The sequence below is a fragment of the Oxyura jamaicensis genome, chromosome 9 (assembly GCF_011077185.1).
Source record: "Oxyura jamaicensis isolate SHBP4307 breed ruddy duck chromosome 9, BPBGC_Ojam_1.0, whole genome shotgun sequence".
NCBI classification, from domain to species: domain Eukaryota; kingdom Metazoa; phylum Chordata; class Aves; order Anseriformes; family Anatidae; genus Oxyura; species Oxyura jamaicensis.
In genome coordinates this window covers 4,787,944-4,798,308 of record NC_048901.1, presented here as the reverse complement: position 1 = coordinate 4,798,308, position 10,365 = coordinate 4,787,944, and the positions used below count along the sequence as shown (strand labels likewise).

The 10,365-nt window shown below is 43.4% G+C and overlaps 1 long non-coding RNA gene across 2 annotated transcripts in view; it reads left to right on the top strand.

Moving 5' to 3' along the window:
• The window catches only part of LOC118171766, a 14,057-nt gene extending 3,990 nt beyond the window's left edge, over positions 1-10,067 (top strand). The window contains exons 3-5 of one of the 2 annotated variants that reach the window (XR_004753370.1): positions 8,505-8,602; positions 8,778-8,868; positions 9,574-10,067. This is a non-coding gene — a long non-coding RNA (uncharacterized LOC118171766). The remainder of the gene's footprint in view (positions 1-8,504; positions 8,603-8,777; positions 8,869-9,573) is intronic. The other variant, XR_004753371.1, reaches the window with a different exon arrangement.
• Positions 10,068-10,365: the final 298 nt, after the last annotated feature.

Sequence of the window (10,365 nt, the reverse complement as noted above, 5' to 3'; positions counted from 1 at the left end):
AAAAAAAAAAAAAAAAAAAAAAAAAAAGGCAATAAAACAATAGTGAAAGATGCCAAATGTTTTTTAAGAATTGGAGCTTTCAAATGTGTTAAGAAAGCAAAGCGTCTGCACAACTGTTACGCTGTCTGCAGTGGTAAAAATACTGCCAGTGAGACTAGAAACATCAATGAATGCAATTCAGTTAGTTTGTAGGATTTGCAGATCGACTGCCCCCTGGATTAATCACTCATCAGCCAGAAATCAAGTGAATGCTGGTCCCTGAAATGCACAGTAACAACAATATATATATATATATGTATATATATATATATATATTAAACCAATCATTATAGGAAAGAAAATAAACATGCAAATATATCATCACAGATTGAGAAGCAGTCATCTACAAGGACATGTTTTTTGTTGTTTTTTATAGTTCCCACTGAACTAAGAAGGAATTAAAAAGTTACTGATGTTGAAATGAAATTTCAGCTTTCAAAAGAATGTGATTAGAATATTTGTTTATCCCCCTACCTCCAACACGCTGCTTCTGTTGGGGATACAACTATTGCAATCACACCAACAATTTTAATTTACGTGGGAAATGCATCTTCATGTTGCCATGCTCATAATTGCTGGAGGGAGATGAGTCCCGCTGCTAACAAGTACCTTTATGGGAAGCTTCACTTGATGGATTAGGGGGGAAAACACTTTAGTGCGATCTGTAGGAGATTAAATACACCTCCACTGCCAACAGTGGTGTCATAGCCATGAGGTAAGTTCTTACTGCTGTGTTCATATATATGATTGAAATCTTTGGAGTTGCTGATGCAAATGAAATGAGTGGGATTCTGTCAGCCTCCAACGTCTGCGATGAAGTGGCAAGTTTAGGGGAAGGTATCACTAACAGTCATCTTAATTGTCTTAATTCTTCATGTGCTCCCATTAAAGAACTCTAAAACAAAACTTTCAAGTCAGAAAAGCACTTGCTAGGAAAAGTCAAATGGAGAAAATAAACTGAGCTGACATGTCATCTTTCTGTTTTACTTGATATTCTGTAGAACTAGTAATGAATAAGAATGCAGCTGGGTTCTTTTCTAAATTTTTTTCATTACAAAATATGTATTCATAAAAAAATATATATTTTATATGAAAAACAATAAAAACAAAGGAATGATAGCTAGAATAAGTGAGGGAAGGAATATAAAGATTGAAATGAAGAGCCTGGATCAGTTTTTCTCAGAATTCTAGTTTGTTAAATTTTAGTTAGTGACATTTTCTTTGGGTTGGCATGGGAATGAATATAATAAAACATATGTTATAAAATATTATGATAGGGAAAAATATTCCTGGTCAGCAATAAATCACCACGCCGCAAGCACTGTAAACCCTATGGGAAGTTGCCTGAGCTCTTCTCAGAACAGGGCATGTAAATTCAGGACTCTGCCTTTCTCTCTACTCATTTGCTGTAGTGTCAGCAGCCATAGTCCTGCACAGAAAGGTGTCTGCTGAGATGAACAGAGGCCATGCTGCTGCTCCAGAGCTGTCTGAGACTGGGGAGACTGGGGTGTTGATTCTGGTCTCTTCTTGGCAGTGTAGCTCCTCAGGCTGTTTTGGTTTCTGGGGGAGTATCTGTGCTGCTTGCTTGTTCTGGGGCTGGTCCATCCTCGCTGGTGATGGACCTGCTCTTGGTGTCCATTTCCATGCTCGTGAACACAGGGAGTGAGCTGCTCTGCAGGGAAGAACTGCGCCAAGGTGTGTCCCTTCCCGCAGGGACCGTCCCAGGGCTTGGTGGCTCCGTGCCATGGCTGGAGCCCAGAGCAGGTGGCCTGGTGGGATGGACTAATGGATACGTATGTTGTGTTCATGAGTATACTGAAAGAGAGAATTTATTTGCAATTCTGTTTATTCCCTGTAGGTCGTCTTGGCAGCAACCATTAAAATTTTCCTTTTTTTTTTTTTTTTTTTTTTTTTTTTAGTGAAAGTTTTTGATCAACCTTGGCCTTTGCGTGCATTTTACTAGAGGCTGGTCTCTGGCCTTGGCAAATACTTCTTCTCCAAAATCTGCCCTACTTCTGGATAGCAAGGGCCAGAGGTTATACTTCTCCAGTAGAAGTTCAGTTTCACAGAAAGCTGACATTAGTTAGTATGAGCCACTTGAACAAGCACAGACACACTTGGTGTCTTTTTTAAAAAGTGTTGGTTTTTTCAAATGATTGTAGCTGTGGAATTCGTGCAAGGGCAGAGCCATAGAGTTCACAGCAGAGTTCTTGTTTTGAGTCACACATTTCACAGGCACAGCCTCTTGCCTTCTGCTATTTACAGCAGGGATTTTGCTTGAAATGCAGTTGCAGAACTGTAAAAACTGTTCTGATCCAATTCATGCAGAAATTGGGGGAAAGTCTCCTCAATATCAATGCCTTTTGCATTTATCTGGTAGAGACCAAAAGAAAAAGCTTTAAGGTCTGAATTTCAGTGCAGGCAGTTCCCTGAGTGATTCATAGCAGGAACTTACATGACGAGAATTTACTTCTGTTTGATCCAAATCTATATTGCCGATTTCTGCTAGAAAACAATATAATGGTATCAGTAAATGTTGTTCCACAGTGTGCTTGTGAGGGCATGTGAACACTGGGCTTAATACCAGAGAAATCTATATTGACATTTTCACGGTATTAGAATTTTTACACTTCGTCTTGAGGTTTAGATCCACAGAATATGTAGGTGGAAGCTTTGGCAGAGTGTCTGGTTAGTGTATGCATCTGCATTTTGATTGTAAAGATGAGGAGCCTTGGCCTAAGCAGGATCTGGTCTTTGTCACTTGCTTTAAAGAACTGCAGAGCTTTACTCGGGGAATGATGCCTGGTTCTTTTTCTTACACCTTGCTTGGGTTAATTATTTTGGGACTTTGGGATTTAAATTCTGTGCCAAAATCTAACCAGGTGTGGACAGTGTCAGAGACCACCCATTTAACCAAGCAAATATTGCTTTTTCATGTTCAAGGTGCCTTCTCCTATCAGCTGCGCTCAACTGAGCATCATAATTTTGGTAGTATCAGGAGCACCAGCTTGAAATCTAGCTTCTCCAGGTTTTCTTTTTCAGTCTTTAAAAAATATATCTGTAATTGGTGGTGGGGGTTCTCTGACTTAATCTTCCTTTTCTTGAGTGGCCTCCTGCACCACAAGTTCTTTCCATGGAGAAGGAAATGGATTTGCTGATGTTGCTAAGTGACATCTAGGAGCCTCTCTCTTGGTTGAGAACAAACAGTGATGCCCTGGGAAACCAGCTGGATGGAAACTTTCCCAGTGTGTTAGACTTCCTTTGGGGAACTGGAGTCTGGTGAATTTAGCGGCCAGATCTGCAAGCCTTCAAGCTGCAATCCAGATTATCTCAGTACTGGATAGGGAACCATTTCCACCACCTGCGGCACATTACATGGCACGCACTCTGACCTGCACCCCACACAAGCTAGGGGGTCGATGCAGGAGCTATCGATGAGCTGTTACAGTGTGTGCTGCTCCACCCCACATCCCTGGGTTGTGTCCTGCTCTGGGGGTGACGGCAGGGAGGTGTAGGAACAGCCTTCCGAGCTGTAGAAGGCTGCTGGACGGGGAAGGGAATGGACTGTGAGCAGAGTGAGGGATGATGGGCTTAGATGGGCTTAGATGATGTGTGTGGGGGTGACTTAGGTTTGATGTTAAGAAACCTTTCCAGTGGCCGGGTCTAGCAAAGCAAACAGACTGGGGGAGCTGTGACAGCTCTGACAGGGAAGATTTTTAAGCAACAGTGGTTTAGGCATAGCTCGTTCAGCTTTTGAGCAAATGCATGAGCAAAGTGAGGACTTGGCAGCCTTCAAGAGGTGGTATATCAGCCCTGGTTTTTCCCAAACCAAAATTCCTTATAGAAACTCAGTGAGACTTGGGAGATGCTGTCCTGCATCAAGGTGTGTGATCAGTTAATTCCCTGTGTCATACAGGATGGGACGAGGCTGTCCTGCTAAATGCAAAAGGCAGGAGATGATTCCTAAGATGTTTCCAACGTGCTGCATCCTATCCAAATCCAACCTGTGCCTCCTGTGGCAAACAGGAGATTTGCAACGCTCTGTTGTACGGATGCTAAAGGTTATTTCGGGCCCTGTTTTGGATTGTTCTAGTCTTGCAGCTTTCATGTCTGTAGGTTGTCGTTGGCTATTGCTGTGCACATAAAAGCATTACACTGTTCCCTACTCAAGAACAAGCTTGTGCTTTCTCTCTAAAGTTCATGAATTTAATTCTGTTCTTTCCTGTTGATGTTGGCAAGTATCTATCAGAGGGAGCACTCTGTGTGTTTTCATTGTGGCCATCTGTCCTGGTATTAGCAAAACGATTGCATAATCCAAACAACAGAATCCTTTGAGAGAGGAGGAGAAAGAAAGATACACACAAGTCATGTGGCTGACATGCACCACAGTGATCCAAACAATTATGGAATCAGAAATAATAATAATAATGTATTTACTCATTGGAAAACTGCTCGCCCTTCAAAGGAACAATTAAAAGCACAATATACAATAAAAGCACCCAACCGTAATACAAACGAGCGCCTCAGGCTCCAGAGCACTTATAAAAACAAAGCCATCTTGGTGCCTCTTTAAACCAAGAAACATAATTAAAACACCCATCTTGGCAGGGAGGTGAGCCACTCTTTTCTCACTGGAGTGACTTTCACATTGTTTGCCTCTCCGCCAAGCACAGGAGGGAGCGGGGAGCTGCTCCAGCCCCGTGCTGGGAGGTCAGGGTGGCGGGCAGCTCCTCGTCCCTGGTGTTGCTGCGCTGTGTCAAAGCAGCATCTGTAGGTGCTGCTTTTAAGTGGCCTTTACTTGCAGTGGCACAGATGGGAAATTCGGTTTATTTGTCGTGACTACCGAGCTGATGAGTCATGAGTGTTGCTTGAAAGAAGGTAAAGGTTTAACGTGATGGGGAGCAAGCGTTGAATCTCATCGATCTGTTGGGAAGGGATGCAGAGACCTGAAAGCACAAATCCAGCTGCTCAGGGAAAAACTAGTTTAAAGCACAAACTGCAGCCATCCTCTGTTCTGTCGTGATGAGAAATAGACCATACAAGTTATGTCATGAATATCCTCAGGTTGCTTTCCTTTCTCACTTCAGCCAGATTTGCACAAGCAAGCATTCTCATTTCTGAGATTGTCCCAGGGCTGGAGCAGGGCACAGCCATGGGTGGCTTTGTGGTACTCTGGGAATTAAAACAGGTCTATGAGTTTGAGTGGGACAAACACCTGGCAGTGATGTCTGTGACACGTTTTTCATGGGGAGGAAGAGTTGGATTCTCACGGCTTTGTGGTGAAGAATGCAAAAAGTGCAGGTTTGTTCTAGAAGAATCCCGACTGCAGCTCAGTGGCTCAGTGCGAGTTGTCCTAGAGAGAGGCAAGCTCACTTCTGACAGCTGGCCAAAAAAATTGTCTTGAAGTTGGATGATTCCACATTGACTAATACTTTCACATGCATGATAATAATCTTTTATTGTTTATAAATGAAATTTTGATGACATCCTCTCTGTTTCTGATCAACTGCAGAGGTGATGTAATATTCAAGTTTTTGAGAAATACAAAAACTTTCATACGGCACGTATCATTTTCTTCAACTCTTTTTAAGCTCTGTTTAAGATTTTATCCCATAATTAGTTATTTTAGTGCCAAAATATTTAGTTATGATACTTATAACAAAGATAATTTATTGTCCTTGGTGGCAAGTGTTTTTCTTTTTTCTTTCTTTTTTTTTTTTTTTTTTTTTTAATCAAATTGTTTGTCTAATTCTGTTTCTTTTAACTCCGTAGTGAACTGGGGGGGATCAGTCTATTGTCAAAGGCAGAGACAGAGAAAGGGCAGCTACGATAACTGCCTTCTTTGATGTTCGTGTTCCACGCTCAAAGACGAGCACACAAAGGCCATACCTTTGTGCTTTCAGTAATTTACAATAACCAACATAAGGTTTGGTATGCTGGCCAGCAAAATGTAATTTATTTTATTCGCTTGGAGAAAGACTCTCAACATCTGATGTGTTATGGTTACTGGATAAGAGGATCAGTGGTTGGTGTGATTTATACGTACCCCACTAACACTTTGCCATTTTTTTCCCGTATATGGGAACTGTGAGGATAAAGAGGGAAGATTTGAAAACTAAAGAATATACTTTTGATCTCCAGGGAAACGTGCTTTCAGATAAAAGCCTCTTTGCTGCCCCTTCACCAACACAAGTGAGACTGGCAAAAAGGGCTCCTCCCAAAGAAGACGGATGGACCCGATGGCAGTAAACATTTAGTCTTCAGATGATATGTTGTGCTAGCGTTGGTTCCCTGTGAAACGGCAGGGCAACATGCTCTTTCTTTTCCTTTCTAGGTAGAGCTGGTGCTCAAGACAGAAGTCAGCTCTTGCTGTGAGCACAGTGCTGGTGCGAGGGTCCCGGCGGGGAGCCAACAGCCCCCACACTGCCCCAAGCTAGGCGTGGGAGTGGACAGGATGAGCTCCATGGGACAATGACCAGGTGGCTATTTGCTCTCTGCTTATTTTTCTTTTTGAGGTAGGGAAGTAGGGACAGGGACAGGAACTGTGGTGGGCTCTCTGCGCCCGACCTCTTCCCTCTGGTTCGGAGGTGGTTTGTCTGCACGGACTTCTGGTAAGCCTCGAGGTTCTGTACTGCACAGCCCTTACTGTTGTAATGAAGAGAATAATCCCAGTGGTAAGGAGCCTTCGTAGAAAAATAAAAGAGCTCAGTTTCTTCATCTTTTTGGCCATAACGGCAAGGCAAAATTTCAGCTGTCAGTAGAATCAGTTAAAATTTCTACTGAGCACACTGGGAGCTGTACCAATGGAGCACATACAGTGGTCTGCAACCAGATAAATAATCTCTCAAGCCTGTCCAGCTTGACCTTGGATAACTGGAGATCAGAAAGAGATGCACAAAGAGCTGTTAACACTGCACAAGTTTTATTCTCTGAAGTTCTGGAAGTCCTTGCACAAACAAAACTGAGCTACAGCAGAGCAGATTTCAATAAGGAAGAGCTTGTTGTAGGGGTTGTGCCTGGAGCAGGGCTGCACAGCGCTACACAGCATGCTTTATTAACCACCTAGAGCACAAAGCCAAGCCTTCTGACTGAATGAGTGGCTGGTGCCACGGAAGGGCGACGTGTGTCAGCACAGCGAGCGATGCTGCTGAGAGCACGGCGTGTGCGAAGGCTTGCTCTTCTGCCTCTCCCTTCTCTGCACTTCGTAGTCACTAGGAGCAGAAATGTGTATTACCGTTTTCATGTTATTGAAGAAATGGAGCCCAGCTATGACTTGAGGCAAATCTTGCACAGGAGACAGAAGGACTGTCTTGTCTTTGCTGAGATTTACAGATCCAAGGGCATCTCTGAGGACAAGAGCAGGTTGGGGAAGCACGGTGGGAGACTTGTGCAGTGGTTCCTTGCCTTGAGCATGGCATTGGGCTGTGCTGGATGCAAATTCAGAGCTTGACCAGGATAAAGGAAGCTTACAGCACGTCCTGCCTCCAAAACAGGAGCACCACCCTGCTCTCTTATCTCATCCTACCAGCCAAGGATCAAAGCTTGCCCTTAAATGCAGGGCTGTCACAGCTGTATTACACAGCTCTCCTCACTGACACTTCTGCTTTTGCTATTCCACTCTGGCATTTTCACCTGAATAGCTGAGAGAGACAATGGGTGCTTTGAGAGCCTACATTTTTCTTCCCATTGAAGTAAGCTTGGAAACAGACTTGCTTTTTAGGCATGCCCTTATGGGCACAGACACGTGAGGGAGTCTCTCCTGTGTTGTGGCAATTCCTCTGGTTATCTGAACTGCCGTTTTGGCTGTATTTGCACAGCACACACTTGTTACTGGTTTTCAGTAACAAATATGGGAAGAAGGTCCCTTGATGTTAGTGATGAGGCAATGACTTTTACAGTGATGATTTTCTCTGTATCAGCTCAGGCTGGGGGCTGAGCCTTTACCCTGAGTAAATGCGGTGATTTCATGGAACACCCCTGCGGCCAAACCCCAGGCAGCTCGCTTCTGTGGAACTTACCCTGCCAGGCCCAGTTTAGCGTGTGCTGAAGTGATGGCGATCTGTCAGCAGTATCCACAGCCCCAGAATCACCTGCTCCCGGCACCAGAAAAGAGATGCCAGTCACATTTGGTGGCTGACCTTGTCAGCTCTCTCAGAAGTTAATTGGGAGCTTTAGAGCAACGTTTTACACCCCTTGAAAGCCAAGTGGCTACAAGACGATTGTAATGTTTTTCTTACATTTCTGAATGTGGGTGAAAGCCTAAAATTTTGACCTCAATATCCATGAGAGAATTGAAAATATGAAGGCATAGCACAATGCCTACAAGTATGTAATTTCATATTTTTTTACCTTGGTCTCTTGTCTTTTTGGCGAACTGGAATTGATGTGGGACTCTTTTCAATATTAGAGATTGACAACGTGGTATTTTACAGATCACTGCAGTAATAGCCCCGTTCCCTTTTGAGGTCTTTGAGCACTGAAATAGTTGATGTGGATACTTATTACAGCAGCAGAACTGGACAGTAGTTCATGCGTTATTGCTTCGAGCTCTTTGCCAGCTCAGGTAGATGTTACTGCATAGGTTATATCTGACTCACATTTTGAAGGTTACTTTCACGTCCTATGAGCACCAGAGACCTTTCCTCTCATCTGTTTGTTTTATAAAAGGCTTTAAAAAAACTCTCAGGAACTCTGGAGTTGAAATGAGTTAACTCTTATTCTTTCTTTCTTTCCCTAAGGAATCCACCTCTTGTAGATATTTAAAACAAGCAAACAAAAAAGCTGATGGAAATAGATAATAAATCCGGTGCCAGATTGAATAAAAACAAGGTAGTATTATGCAGTGAATCTTGTTTATTAGTCAGAGATCTGTCAATCGCTTAAAAAAAAAAGGAATTATGCATCAATGATGTCATGTTCCCTCCTTTGACATACCACAGAATAACCAACTGACATTAAACTCCACCTACAAACCTAACAATAGCCTTTCAACCTGCAGGCTGTGCACTTTGAATCCAGCACGCTGTCTCTTTTCTGGCACTCAGGTTTTACGGTGATAAGTGCTCCGCTGCCACCAGCAGAGAGCAAGGTGAAGGGAGGGACAAGCCTTTCAGCGGCAAGACCGTGCTGCTGCCCCCAGTTCCACCATCTCCGGTCTGTTGGCCCTTGCGAGGTGAGCTCTGCTGATGGGCTGAGAATTGCACAATCGAGTCACTGGCTGATGTGTTCGTGGATCTTGCCCAAGCCACTTGGATACAACTGCTAAACAGCACATCCTGAAGTTAAATCTGTGCAGCCAGGTGACGGGGGGCAACAGAGGTACTTGGGTTTGCTGCTGTGGTTATACTTAGGCACTCCGTTAGCACAGAAGAAATCAGTAGTAGCACAAACCAGTGCTTGGGACTGAATCATTTCTATCTGTTCTGAGATAAAATGAACTATAAAAAAAAAAGAAAAAAAAAAAAAAAGCGAGTACGACTTAATCTGTACTTTCATTTATTTATTTATTTGTTTGTTTATTTTTAACTGGCATAGCTCTGTGTGTCTGTAGCAAAACACCCAGTAAATATCTGGAAGCATCAGACATCAGCAGTCTAGGAAAAGTATTACAACCTGCAGAAGAAAAAATATATGAATCTATATCAGTGAGCCCTGGTCATGTGCAGAGGTGCTGGTTACAGACTGCTTTAGTTTGAAGTCAGAGGCTGTCTGTTTTGAATATAAATATGAGAACTGTGGAGCATTCCCACAAGTGTATTTTTGAGAGGAAATGACATGGGTGGTGTGTATTGAAAACAAAAACTTGAGCATCTTTTGAAATGTTTACAGGTTTATTTATCTAAAGGGAAACAGAATACATCAGGAAATATCTTAGCTCTTCCCTGTCCTTTTATACTTATTAAAAGAGAGGAATAGTAATAACAAGAAGAACTGACATGCAGACATTAAAAATAATAAGCACTCATTAAAGCGTTTGGAGCATTTTTAACCAGCTCTGAATATTTTCCTGGTGGAGTGCCTGATGTGCTGACTCCGTCCGTCCCAGGCAGCCGTGCTGTGAACACTTTGGGTTTTGTCACCTCAGAGCCCACAGCAGCAGCGCCTCAGTGCTCTGAGCACCCTGCGTGTGGCAGTGCTGGTGTGGGACCTCCTGGCACATGCACAGCTCATCCTTCTTCCTCACCGTCCCCACGAGGGCCAGCAGCTTCAGCTCCTGGGTCCCATTTCAGTCTGGATCCATGTCCTCTCCACTGCTCTCCACATCTGGACCCTTCTGTTGCTTGCACGCAGCTGTGCTGTGATACCTGCACCAAAAAGAGCAGAGGT